Source organism: Rhincodon typus, unplaced genomic scaffold, assembly GCF_021869965.1.
Source record: "Rhincodon typus isolate 14 unplaced genomic scaffold, sRhiTyp1.1 hic_rhity00000826, whole genome shotgun sequence".
Taxonomy (NCBI): Eukaryota; Metazoa; Chordata; class Chondrichthyes; order Orectolobiformes; family Rhincodontidae; genus Rhincodon; species Rhincodon typus.
The window spans coordinates 1-14781 of NW_025966464.1; the positions used below are offsets into that span (position 1 = coordinate 1).

General features: G+C 39.5%; 1 long non-coding RNA gene across 4 annotated transcripts in view; it reads right to left on the minus strand.

Moving 5' to 3' along the window:
- Nucleotides 1-408: 408 nt before the first annotated feature.
- Nucleotides 409-14781, minus strand: part of LOC125481085 — a 41229-nt gene continuing 26856 nt past the window's right edge. For all 4 annotated transcript variants that reach the window (XR_007261194.1, XR_007261193.1, XR_007261196.1 and 1 more), the window contains 3 exons: nucleotides 5301-5402; nucleotides 2130-2227; nucleotides 409-1690 (listed from right to left, as the gene is read on the minus strand). This is a non-coding gene — a long non-coding RNA (uncharacterized LOC125481085). The remainder of the gene's footprint in view (nucleotides 1691-2129; nucleotides 2228-5300; nucleotides 5403-14781) is intronic.

The window sequence follows — 14781 nt, forward strand, 5'->3', positions numbered from 1 at the left end:
GGAAAACTGCAGCTTAACTTTTGCATCCTTGTGCTTCAATTCTCTAGATATTAAGGCCAAAATTCCAACAGCTTTCTTAGTTTCTCCACCTGTTCATGATGTTTTAGAGATCTATGCATATGAACCCCCAAGTCACTTTCGACATCCATTGTACTAAACTTCATACCATCTAGAAAGCACCAGATCTATCCTTTGTCGGTCCAAATTGGATAATCTCAGACTTGCTTAGCTTCCAGATAAATTAATCTTCCATAAGACCATAAAAGAAAGGAGCAGAATTAGGCTATTCCATCATTGTCGGTATGTTTCTCAATTCCATTCTCCTACTTCACCCTGTAACTCCTGATTCCCTTACTAATCAAGAACCTATCTACCTCTGTCTTATATACATTCAATGACATAGCCCCCACAGCCTTCTGCAGTAATTCAATGACTTGGCCTCCATAGCCTTCTGATCAGGAGGATCTGGGATCATTCTTGTAAACATTATTTGACCCCCTCCAACGCCAAGACATCCTTCCATCCAGGGCCAAAACTGCTCACAATATTCCAAATACGGTCTGACCAACCAGAGCCTTATACAGCCTCAGCAGTGCATCTCTGCTCTTGTATTCTAGCCTTGTTGAAAGGAATGTTAACATCACATTTGCCTTCCTAACTTCCAGTCGTTCTCCGCCATCAACTTTTTCTTGTACTGAATACTTCCTGCCACTTCCAAACTGCATCATGGATGATACATCTTGCAGAATTCTGACAATGACATATACGAAGGCACTGTAGATGAGCAGAAAGAAGTGTGCTATTGAAATGGAGTCCAGCAGGCAGGACAGGGACTAGGCAGGATTGGAGTGGTTGGGAATGGACAGTGAGAAGAGTGGAGCGGGGGTTGGGTGCAATGAGGGCAGACATGGTGTGAAATGAAGAGTGGGGGGGTGTTGGGGAGAGCAGTTGTGAATACAGGAGATGGTTGGGTGCATGCACAAGGACAGAATGGGGGTGGGGGGAACTGGGTGAAGAGGAGGATCAGGGAGGGGGTGGGTGATGGGGTTATGATTGTAGTGATGGGGGATGGGGGCCATACCCCTTTCACAACAACTCCTCTCTTCCCCCATTACCATCTGTGCATGAGACGTAACCATTCCAAGCTTCAGGCCTCAGTCCCTCATGTTAGTTGGTTTTCTGCTAATTTCATTGCCAGCGTGTTTTTTTAATACCGGTGAAGAATCCATATAAATGCACATGTTCCAGTAAACATGCATGCACACATTTTCAAGCAGTGTGCACATGTGTGGTGTCAACAGGCACTGCCTTTAGTTAATGGTCTGTCTTAGACCCATCAGACCTTTTTTTTTCTCTCCTACTCTGCAAATAAATAAACAGAAGGTGGCACTGAGAACAGAAGAAAGCATAGAAGTTAATTAGAAAAATGAGATTGAAACAGAAGAGGAAGATAGAAAGTTAAAAATTAAAAGGAAGACAGAAATAGCTATAAATAAAGTGGTCTGCTAATTTTCTTCAAGAGGATACTAATGTTTGTTAAGTGCAATAGTGTACTACTTCTCTAAGATATCACTGCTCATAGTTCCCGTACTGCAGGATTTGAAACTTACTGGTTTCCCTGACATTGGTATAAAGTCTCAACTTCACGGAACACTCTATTTCGGCTCAGATCTGTTTTCTTCTCAATTATCTGTAGGCGAGAACAAAAAGTGCTTTCAAATACTGTTCTAATCATAATAAGCAAAGACAGCTTTTTTCTTGTTTTTCCATGTCTTCTATATGTCTTAACAGGGCTAACACCGGAGATTTTGAAAGATCCAAAATCGTAGTGACTTTCCCCAGGCAAAGACAGCATCAGTTCTGGAGACGAGTCAAAACAGGCTCAAAACTTTAGATATCTGTTTCTCTCTCCACAGATGCTTCCAGACCTGCTAAGTTTCTCCAGTATTCTTCGTGTTTGTTTCAGATTTCCAGCATCCACAGTATTTTGCCTTCATTATAACAATTGAGACTAAGGCAAGTATAACTCCAACATGGACACACTCTAAGATGGATTTTCAGAAGCCTCATCTCCCACTGCAAGCAATGTATCCCCTGTTAAGCAGTAGTGGTAACATTTCGCTCCTTACCTTTACAGCACATTCTTTTCCACTGTGTAAATTGACACAGCCTCGGACCTTGGCGTAGGATCCTTCACCTAGTTGTTCATCAGTCAATTTGTACAAATCTATCAATGCAATTAATGATTTAATAAATAATTATTTCAGAACAGTCACAATATGGTCATCACACTTAACAAGATGCTACCAAGGAAAATCATTAGTAAATTGATTAAAATGAAGTCAGAACATAACCAATCACAAGTAATTGGAAAAACAAAAAGTAGTAGCTTAGAGCAACTGTCAAAATGTTCAAAAATTCTACGTTCATTGCCCAGTATAAAATTTCAGAAATTTGATCAGCTACATATGTTAGCCAAGCATTAATTAACAAAGTATGTGGAATTCTGAATCTTACAGGTAAACCTTTATAGCACAAGTCATTGAATATGATGTTCAAAACATACAATGCTCCAATCAGCATCCAAGTATTTTGCTCAATTTTGATCAGCAAACTTAAAGAATATTTTCAAGGTGGTAGTAGAAATTTAAACAACCTATTTCTAAAATTAAAAGATGGACTTTTGAATTCGATGCTTGTAGGTATTCCAACCAGGATATCTGCTGTCATGGTATATCATATTCCTTTGCCTTGTGCCATTCTCACACATTCACTTCCATTAGCCAACAATGCCTAGCTTGAGAGATATTAAGAACTGCCGATGCTGGAGTTAGAGATAACCCAGTGTGGAGCTGGAGGAACACAGCAGGCCAGGCAGCAGAGGAGCAGGAAAGCTGACATTTCAGGTTGGGGCTCTTCTTCAGAAAAGGCCCTTCTGCTGCCCTTCATTTTGTCCTATGAAAGAGATCTCTACAGCTTTTCAGCTCTGACCAAATGGACTAAATACAGACATTTTCTTTCCTGAATGTCATTTTTTAAGGGTTCTTTTTGTTCTTGCAATTTCAAGAACCTCTTTCTTCGTCTGATGATTTGTATACGGATTTTAAGCATACACATTAGCTGCCATTTTATTGTCCAAGTTGCGAAGCATAGAGGAAAGTGGATAGAAAGTAGTTTTATTTCCTTGTTACAAGCATGAATTACTTTGAAGTTTATGAATAAAACTTGGAAAAATCTGTATTTCAGTCTTGAAACGCAGAAGCTTTCAAGCAGAGAAATGAGAAAGGTAGACTGAAAATGGCACTTGATGTGAAACTGTGACAGTAAAAAAGGTAGATGTAGATTCCAAGTGATGAAAACAAGCTCTGTCTCTTCTTTTTCTTTAATGCTCTCTGAAAATAGGTGGGCTTGTTGTAGCTTTTCCACAAAAATCTCTCTGCATTGACTTAGTCCCCCAGTCGATGAATTTAGCTTGACATAGTGATCCCATATTTTCTATTTCAGTCCTTAGTGAAGTATACAAAGCCCCTGCAGATTTATTCCCCACTTTTTTTTATAATCTAAGTTTAATAATCTCTGGCAGTACTGGCTAATTACTCATCATTGCTTCTAGTTCATGGATAAAGTACGAATGGGCGTGGAGGTGGTGTTAAGGAAGAAAGGAGGAGGTCTGGTTGCAGAAAACTGGAGCCAAGGAGTACATGCGAATGATTGGCCTGTACATTAGTGGCCCATCGTGAATGACAAAGGCAGTTTGTCCAACAACAACTATGTGATTGGCTGCCAATTAGGTGAACAGATTACAATTGCGAATGTTTGTGCAGAACCATTTGACCTTTGAAACGGAAGAAGCAGCCCTTTTCTCTACAGTACATCAAGTCTGAAAAAAGATAGTTTACTTTCCCTCATCAATTTCTGTAAGCTGTAGCTTTTAACTAATAAACAGAAACATTATCAGTGTGAACCTGTCGTTCTGTGCCTCCTACAAGCAGATGAAAGTACCTGGAGAAGGAAGATTCAGATGAGCAGAACGTGACAAGCTGATGGTATCATCTCAGCAAAATGAAATCTAAAACAGCACCAAAGGTGTGACTGTGTCTCACTAAAAGCATTTTTACCTTTGGTAGGGAACAGCTTTCCCAGTTGTCTTCTCTGCCCATGACACCCCTGAAATTTTTTGCATCTATTTGTATGAAATGGGGAAGTTTTAAAGGGGATTACAGTTTTAACTGGAAGAGTTATGTGTTGACAGTTCGTAATTGTTTACTTGTAGCTAGAATCTGTTTACAGAGAGCAAATATTAATTCTTGTCGAGTCTGGGAACCTCGTCCATGCCGGCAAACTGAGGAATTTTATGCATTTTTATAAAATCTTTAACTTTCATGATGAGTCTGGGAATAGAAATGCTTGATTTCTAGCGTGCTACCCCACTAAGACTTAACAATTGTCTGTCTGGAGGCTTGACTCTCTGCAGAGGAGCACAGATATCATTTGAAGAGTTGCACAAAATGAAACATAACATTATGAAAGACTTTCAAAGCTATAAGTCAAAACATGGAAACAGGGAAGTTCTTATGTCAGGCATAGGATTCAAAGAAAGAATAAAACATCTTAGTTTAGGGCTTCAAAAGGAATGCAAGAAATTTAGGCATTTTTTTTTATAAAATAAAGTGCTCATAGAATTATGGAACAGGTTATCATTAGGAAAGATCGCAGAGAAAACATTTACAGATTTTAAGAATCGAATGAATATCTGCTCAGGGCTTTTGTTTCAGAGGTCAAGCTAGATGTTAGGGACAGTCAGTTAGATGGAACAATGATAATCTTGTGCCCAAGATCTTACTATGCATGTTACTGCATATTTTGTATATATAATAAATTCCACTCACTAACTGTCCGAAGTTTATATTTTAAGCCTTTTCATAAATGGTGTGACAATGAACTACTAAGTATTAATCTTTTCCTGTCTGAAGAATCTATTTCTTTCAGTAGGATTTAAACATCTGACAAGGTTAAATTTGACAGTAATGGATTTCACTTGCATCCAGTAGATAGCTTTTTCAATTTAATACCTTCAAATTTTATCAGTACTGTGACACAAAATGAGCCTGTTCCTCAGCAAATAGATAATTTCAGACTGTGAGTTATAGGAATATGACACACTCTGCAGGGATCCGCAATGACCTAACATTACATGGCGTTGAGCTTTATAACAGTATCATAAAGGAAATATAGTAGGTTAAATTCTGGCATGTCAACCAACTCTACTAAACAAATATTAGAATGAACCAAAACTGAACCTTCAAACTTTCCAGTAAGGCTGCTCGTAGCCCTGGTTCTTCTCTTTTTCTTCTTCCGCTTTCCAATGTCAATAATATCAACTGGCTGACTGGACATAATTTCTGTGAAGAAAAAAATTTAAATGTACATGTAAAAATATTTATTGTTTCGATGATTATTCAAAAATTATGAACTTCCCCTTTACCAATTCATCTCACTCTGTACACTGATTGAAAGGAAATAAATGTTAGTAACATGAGCAAATGAAGCATTAAGTTCTACTATGACACAGAAATATCATTTATGGAATCCAAGATGTTGCAGACAACTGACAATAAATTATTCTTGATGATCAGAGAAAACCGTTTCTTCTCAAAAAGCTTTGTCTTTCATTAGTCATACCTCTATTTATTCAGATGCTATGCTAGGACAAATTGTACTTTTTATCTCAGAAAGATTAGCTTCAATGGACATTTTTGTTCTATCAATGGCAATTAAATGCACTCACACCACCTCCTCTATCCAGCCCATTTTGTCACTGTTCTCATAAGTTCTGGATTAGAGATCTTTACAACCTACACCGGTGACCAAAAGTTGGACAATTTACTCCTATTATTCAACCTATCAGTGCTGTATAATTGGCAGGTCATAGATGCCCTACATCGACTCCTATTGTAAAGGCACCCTCACTGAAATATGCAATCAACACTACCACCTCAGAACAGGACAGGGACCAGTTTTGGTGATAAATATTTAACGAGTTATATTTGCAACATCTCACAATGTGCCATTGATACTGCATAAGGGAAATCAATGACAGCTAAATTATATTTCCCTTGCCAGAGACAAACAAGTTGAGCAAGCACATGGCTTCTCTAGGATTGTAGGCTTTCACATGACTTATTAAGTGCCACAGGTCAATTATGTCAAATACCTCATTGTTCAGCAACTTCTCCTATCCTTATGCTCTGCCCTTGCTGCAGCCCATTCGTTCCTAATATCTCACCTTCTGTAGGTCCTGCTTCTAATCTATCCTCTAAGATACATGCAATGTCACTAAACCTCCATGGTGGGTGTGACTGTGAAATAAGTGATAAGAGTCGTGTCTTCATCATTGCGTCCTTCTTGCAGTTCTTTCACTCCCTCTTGGGTATCTGCAAAGTGGAAGTCACTGAGGCAAGCTTGTACTGTGGTGCTGGTGTGTTAGGGGTTGGGAGGTATTAACATGTGCAGGCTTACACTATCTGCAGCTTGTTAATCAGAATAGAGAGTGAGAGAAGAAGGGGAAGTGGGATGCGAGAGGCTATTAGGTCTGAAAGGTAGCATCAGTTTTGATGGATTCAGCCACATCCTTGGGATAAGGCATCCCATAATAGCCAGCACAGTCTCCACAGCAGTTAAGATGCATCCAGAAAGAGAGAAGTAAGCGTATCAGTGAACGTTGTGCAATGTATTTAGCTGACGTGACTCTTAAGACCAAATTTAGCTGATAGTGAGCACAAGTTGAAGCTTACAGAATTGCCAAGTGCGACAGTGAGGTGAAGCCAAGTCCTCAGAAAGTGACTATTGGTGCTCGCTCCCATGGTTATTTGGTCCCACTGTCTGTTCAAGGTGTTTAGATGACCTCCAGTTGATACAAGTCTCCTGCTTCCCACCTCCTCCAATACAAGGTCCCATACAATGTCCAAAGTGAATTCCATTCTGATGAAGGGTCTAGGCCTGAAACGTCAGCCTTTCTGCTCCTATGATGCTGCTTGGCCTGCTGTGTTCATCCAGCCCCGCACCTTGTTTTCTCAGATTCTCCAACATCTGCAATTCCTACTATCTCCTCTCCACTCTCTCCCATCATCATTGTTTCCTCTGTTGCATTTTACTTCCTAAAAGCTTCAGCAACGCTGCATCTACTCTTTAAGAGATCCAGACCAGTTTTAACTGATGCTGGCAAATTTTGACTTTGAGCCCATTCTAAAGCATACAGCCAAAGAACAGCATAACTAGTGGTGACTGCAAAATGTTCATATGCTGATTACATTACACTGTAAAGGTCAAGGATTAAATTCACATTAAAAACTTCCCACTTATTTTTGAGAACTACCCAGTTTAAACCTCATGATTCAAATGTTTCACTTTAGTCTGTGTTTTTATAACAGCATGGTGGCTCAGTGGTTAGCACTGTTGCCTCACAGCACCAGGGACCCGGGTTCGATTCCACCCTTGGGCGGCTGTCTGTGTGGAGTTTGCACATTCTCCGTGTCTGCGTGGGTTTCCTCCGGTTTCCTCCCACAGTCCAAAGATGTCCATGTTAAATTGCCCATAGTGTTCAGCAATGTGTAGATTAGGTGGGTTATAGGGGGATGGGTCTGGATGGGATGCTCTGAGGGTTGTTGTGGACTTGTTGGGCCGAAGGGCCTGTTTCCACACTGTAGGGATTCTATTCTATTAAAAACTTTGGAGGTGGGAGTTAAAGACCACCAACTGTCGCTAAGCATTCACTCAATTTCCTTTTCTTGTTCCTGCTAAACCCATTCCCACTGTTCCAAAATGAGTACTCATTACATAGTATCCCAAGGTAAATCATTCTTCTTCATTCCGCCACCCCCCCCCCACATCTCGAATCTTCATCTCTCCAAATTTTATTCATTTCAATTTTGGCGCTATGCTACACAACATACCTTGGCCCTTCAGAATAATCTTTCCACCTTATTTTGAATTTTTTTATTTGATTAAAACTGGTCTTATCTTGCTCCTCTTTCTCTTATAAAATGCTCCATGCCAGAAGTTGGCATTTTTTGAAAACAAGTTCCTGTATCAATAGCAATTAAATTGCTAAACTAGGTCTCATATGCAACATGTATTTGCATTAATTCTTTTTTTCACTGCTAGAGGCAATAAGCTTACTTATAAATAATCTGTAACAGCTAAGAAACAAAATAAGGGCCACCCAGTCTAGTTTTTGCTGTTTGAAATTTTGTTTTTCGCCTTTCAGCTCATCATGTTAGCAAGTGTAGTGTTCATCAGCAGATTTAATCTCACCAACTATTTTAGCAATTTAACCAAATTTCTTCAAAACAAGTGCACATAAATCAGATGAAGCCACACTACTTTCCTGAACAGAAGAAGGAAACAAGAGCAAAGATAGAATCAGTTAAAGGAGTGTCAGAAAAAGCAAGGTAAACTACCTCCACTTTTAGATTCTCTTTCTAAACCTTTCCACATCTCTCTTCTCCTTCAAAGTCTTTTGGTCCAATCCCTCTTTAGGTATCAAATTTTGTTTGACCACCTCTCCTGTGAAACACTTTGGACATTTTACCACAATAAAAATGCTACATAAAATTACAAGTTGTTATTGTTGCTTAAACATTCCAGAGACATACCCAAGTTAGACCATACTTGAATTATTGTACACAGAACTTGCTGTAATAAAGCAACCTTTTAAACTAAAAGGTGGGGGTTAAAGCCCAAATCTGGGTAGGTGCAGTGAATCAAAGAGTGGGAAAAGGCAGAGGTAGGAATTAATGTGGGAAATGATAAATAGACAGTGACAGGAAGGAACAGAGAATATAGATCTAAAAACAAAAATAATAAAAAGGACCAAAGTTAAGCCAGAGTATTTGAATGCATGTAGTGGATGGAAACAAAACAGACGAACTAGTAGTACAAATTGCGATAAGTATGATCGATTGGCCATTAGAGAGATGAGGCTGCAGGAAGATCTAAATTGGAACACAAATATTGAAGAGTATGGAAATTTATGAAAGAGAAGCTAGGAAAGGGTGGAGAAGTGGTTCTGTTAATTCAAGATGAAATTAGAACAAGAGATGGGGATGATCTAATTATCAGTATATAGAAGCAGCTTAGGTAGAAATGAACATACACAAACATATGAACTAGGAGGAGTAGACAACTCAACCTCTCAAGCCTTCTCTGCCATTCATCTCAGCTTCAATTTCACTTTCCTACCTACTCTCCACAACCCTTCAACCCAGCACTAATTAAAAATCTATCTACCTCCTCCTCATACTTACTCAATGTTGCGACATCTACTCTACTCTGGATGGTGAATTTCAGAGACGCGGCCTTTTGAGAGAAGTAATTACAACTAATTTCTGTTTTAAATCTACTACCTCTTATACTAAGATTATGACGTCTCATTCTTGATTGCGCAGAAAGCAAAACACCATCTCTACATCTACTTTGTCAATGACCTTAAGCATCTTATATACATCAATTAGATCTCCTTTCAATCTTCTAAACTCTAGAGAGTACAGTCCTAAAATACTCATAAGACAAACCCCTCACAATCTTGTGAACCTCATTTGAACTGCCCCCAATACAATTACATCCCTCCTCAAGTAAGGGAACCAAAACTGTATGCAATACTCCAGGTGTGGTCTCACTAATACCTTGTACAGCTGCAGCAACACTTCCTACTTTTATACTCCATACCTTTTGCAAAAAATACCAAAATTCCATTTGCCTTCCTCATTACCTGCTGCACCTACATTCTAGTTTTCTGTGATTTATTCATGAGGTACCCTCTGCACTGAGGCAGTCTGAAGTTTCTCTCTACTTAGATAATAAGTTGCTTTTCTGATCTTCTGACCAAAATGGATAACCTCTCACTTCTCCATGTTAAACTCCATTTGCCAAATTTTGGCCCATTTACCAAACCTATCCAAGTCAATTTGCAAGTTTCTTATTTCTTTAATTTAGTTAACTTACCCGTCTATTGTAGTGTCATCTGCAAATCTAGCTATAGAACCTTCTATCCCTGCATCCAAGTCATTAAAATCAATTGTAACTAGTTACACTTCCTTACGGCATATCTTCCAAAACACTAAGTACTCTTGGATGTTCAATTCTCTAACCTGGTCTCCCTGCAACCACATCTCCATAATCACCCTCAAATCATACCTATTTGTCTATTTGTGCTGTCAACTCAGTAATTTTACCTCAAATGCATAGGGAGATGGTTGAAGGTTGTTTCTCAAACTGGAGGCCTGTGATTATTGGTGTGCCACAGAGGTTGGTGCTGGAACCTTTGTTATTTGTTATTTACATAAACGATCTGGGTGTGAACGTACAATGCATGATTAGTAAGTTTGTGGATGAGACAAAATTAGGAGGTTTTGTTGATAGCAAAGAAGATTATCAAAAATTACAGAAGAAGCTCGATCAGATGGGGAAAGTGGGCTGAGAACTGGCAAATGCAATTCAACACAGTAAGTGTGAAGTGTTGCATTTTGGAAAGTCAAACCAAGGTAGGACTTGTACAGTAAACAGTAAGGTCCTGAGGAGTGTCGTGGAACAGAGGGGCCTAGGAGTTCATTAAAAGCAGCATCACAGGGAGACAGGGTGGTGAAGAAGGCATTTAGCATGCTGGCCTGCATCGGTCGAGGCATTGAGTATGGGAGTTGGGACATTATGTTACAGTTGTATAAGTCATTGGTGAGGCCACGTGGAGTATTGTGTACAGTTTTGGTCACTGTTATAGGAAAGACACAGTTAAACTGGAAAGCGTGCAAAGAAGATTTACAAGGATGTTGCCTGGTCTAGTAGGCCTGAGTTATAGGGAGAGGTTGACCAGGATAGGACTTTAAACCTTAGAACATAGAAGAATGAGGGGTGACTTATTGAGGAGTATAAAATCATGAGGGGCATAGATAGGATGAAAGCATATAGTCTTTTTCCCCAGGAATGGGGAATTGAAAAATAGAGGGCACAGGTTTAAAAGGTGAGAGGAGGTAGATTTAAGAAGGACCTGAGGGGCAACTTCTTCACGCAGTGCTATGTATATAGAATGGGCTGCCAGACAAAGTGGTTGAGGCAGGTACAATAGCAACACTTAAAAAAACATTTGGATAGGTACATGAATGAGAAGGGTTTAGAGGGATATGAACCAAACGTGGGCAATTGGAACTAGCTGTGTGGGCACCATGGTCAGCATGGACCAGTTTGGGCCAAAGGGCCTGTTTCTATGCTGTAATACACTATGACCTCTATGACTTTCACTATGACTATGAATGCTTTGTGCATCCAGATAAAAAGCCTTTACTTTTGTTCTATTATCAAATTTCATACTCTCGTACAATTCCCTGGTAACAATCAGCCTCATCACTCACCTACACCTGTACCTTCTCCTTTAACCAACAGGCTCCTGACAGTTTTCCTGTGATATCACCTTTTTTTAACCCCACTCTGTTTATGGTGAGCTGCTCCCCCACAGCTACCTTCCTCATTCACCTCTCTGCAGTCTGTTTTAACTCACTGGGTTCACCTCTCTGTGTGCTGTTTTAACTTACCAAATTAACTTAACTAAAGACAAATAATGGGAGCTTGTCAAAAGGACACAGTGATTACCATAGGATTTTAACCAATATATAGACTGGAAAAATCAGACTGGATGAAGAATTCATCGAGTGCTTTCAGAACAATTTCATAGACCCGCATGTATTGGAATCAACTGGAGACCAAACTACACCTGGTTTTGACCAATGAGATAGGATTAATTACTAACTCGACAGTGAAAGTGCTCCTGTGTAGCAGTGATCATAATATAACTAAATTTTACATTCATTTTAAAGGGACAGAACTGTGGGTCCAAGACTACTATTTTGTTTAATAAAGGTAAATATGAGGGCATGAAAGCAGAGTCAGTGAACATAAACCAGCAATGAAGGTTAAGTGATAATAGAGATGTACTGACAAACAGTTGCTGGGATATTAAAAATAGCACAGAACAGATATATTCCAACAGCTAAGAAAAATTTGAAGAGATGTACCTCTGTTAAGTAAAAAACGTCAAAGAAAATAATCAAGTCAAAAGACATAACTCTGCAAAGACAGGTGGCAGTTCAGAAAGTTGGCCAGAACACAAACAAAACATCAAAAACGTGGTTGGGGGGGGAGGAATTAGACTATGAAAGAAGTTTATAAATTATAATATAAAACAAAATATTTGGAGATGTGATTTTTCAAAAGGATGTTAGGGTAACTTTGTTAGTATGAGAATAAATAAGGTAGTACGAATCGATCTTGGATTGAATAATGCATATTCCATTTGGCTGGAGGAAGAAATAACGTGGGAATAAAATCACTGTTGGGAGTAAATGGTTCATGGCTCTCTGCAAATCTACATTCCAGGAGGAAGAAAGACTTTAGGATGGAGGATAAATTGACCATGATTAACCAAAGAAGTCAAGGATAGTATCAAAGTGAAAGAAATAAAAACATACAATGTGGGAAAGATCAGTGGTAAAAAAAATGGGAAAGTTTTAAATGCCTACAAAAGATTACCAAAAAATGGAGGAGGAGAAAATAAACTAGGAGGGTAAATGAACAAGCAATATACAAACTGACAATAAAGGGCTTCTTTAAAGGAAGAGGGAGAGGCCAAAGTAAGCATTAGCCCCTTAGAGAATGAGGTTGGTGAAATAATAATGGGGAACCACACAGAGGAAACGAATAAATACTTTGCATCAGATTTCAATTTCTTTTACTTCTGTCATCAAAGTCATTAATATACGTAAGGTACTGTATACATAGCTACTTAACAAAATAAGAGTCCTGATTTTGAAGGTAGTATTTTGCACTGAATAAAGGATTGGCTAACTCATTGAAGACAGAATTAGGATAAAGGGGCATTTTCAAGATGACAACCTATAACTAGTGGAGTTGCCACTGGGATCACTGCTGGGCAGAGTGATGGATGCGAATTCCATAGAAGGTTTCAAAAGAGATCGAGAAAAATTTTGAATGGGATGAACAAAGAGGGCTACGGAGTTAGTCCCATTCTCCGGCCCTAGGTACGGGCTCTTGAAAGAGCTACTACTGACATAATGGGCCTATTGGTGTCCTCCTGTAAAATTTTATTGATTCTATGGGCTGTAGAAAGTTACAGCATGGAGGGATTGAGGGCCTTCTTGCATAAGTCACAAAAAGCTAGCATTTAAGTTCAGCAGGTGATAGGGAAAGCAAATGGAATGTTACCCCTTATTTCAAAGAGAATGAGATATAAAAATAGGGAGGCTTTGTTAAAACTATACAAGGCACTAGTCAAACCACACCTGTAATACAGCAATAGTTTTGGATCCCTTATGTAAAAAGATGATGTATTGGCAGTGGATGCAGTACAATTCACTAGGTTAATCCCAGGTATGTAGGGATTTTTTTTTTTTTTTTTTTTTTTTTTTAAAAAAGAGGTTGAGTAGGTTAGGTCAGTACTCATTGGAGTTTAGAAGAATAAGAAAAGACTTAAATGAAACATAAAAGATTCTTAGGGACTTCACAGTTAGATGCAGGGAGATTGTTTCCCCGTATGGAGAGTCTACAACCGGTAGGCATGATCGCAGAATAAGGAATTACCCACTTAAATCAGAGATGAGGAAGAATTTCTTTCCTCAGACAGTAGTTAAGCTGTGGAATTCTTTACGGGAGAGAGCTATTGAGTCTGGGTCATAACGCATATTCAAGGCAGAAATGGACAGATTTTTAATCAGTAAGGGAATCAAAAGTTATGATCGAAAGACAGGAAAGTGGAGTGGAGGATTATCAGATCAGCCATGAATGACAGACCAGACTAGATGAGCTGAATGGCCTACTTCTGCCCTCATGATCTAATCACATGATCGCAAAAGACAAAAATAGAAATTGCCAGGAAAGCTCAGCAGGTCTGGCAGCATCTGTGGAGACAAATCAGAGTTAAAGTTTCAGGTCGAGTGACCCTTCCACAGAACTGATAGTAGCTAGGAAATGTCGGTTTACATGCAGAAGATAGGGTGAGGGAGGGGGTAAAGAGTAAACAATAAATGGAGATAGAGCCCAAAGAGAGAGAAGAGCAAACAAAAAAAAGACAGCGGATAACAATCTGGCTAGGAGGGTGAATATCTGTTAATGGGGACTGTCAGTGGCTAACCATGGGTGGTGTGTAATAGCAGACTATGTGATAACAAGGCCTGATGGTGGGGGTTAGGATAAGGACATGGGAGAGCTCAAGTCCTAAAGTTATTGAACTTGATACTGAGTCCAGAAGGCTGCAAGGTCACCAGGCAGAAAATGAGGCATTGTTCTTCCAGCTTGTGCCGAGCTTCACTGGAACACTGCAGCAAGCCAGAGACAGATGTTGGCCAGGGAACAAGGTGGCGTTTTAAAGTGGCAGGCAACAGGTAGCTCAGGGTCTTATTTGCGAACAGAATGCAAGTGTTATGCGAAGCAGTCACCCAGTCTACGCTTCATTTCCCCAATGTAGAGGAGACCACATTGTGAGCAGTGAATGTAGTAAACTAGATAGTGTGAAGTGAAGATAAAGTTCTGCTTCAGCTGAGGGGTGTGTTTTGGCCCTTGGATACTGAGGAGGGAGGAAGTAAACAGACAGGTGTTACACCTTCTGCGGTTGAAATGGAAGATGCCCCGAGGTTGTAGTGGGGAGTGTTGGGAGTGAAGGAAGAGTGGACCAGAGTGTCCCAGAGGGAACAGTCCCTGCGGAAGGCTAACAAAAGAGGG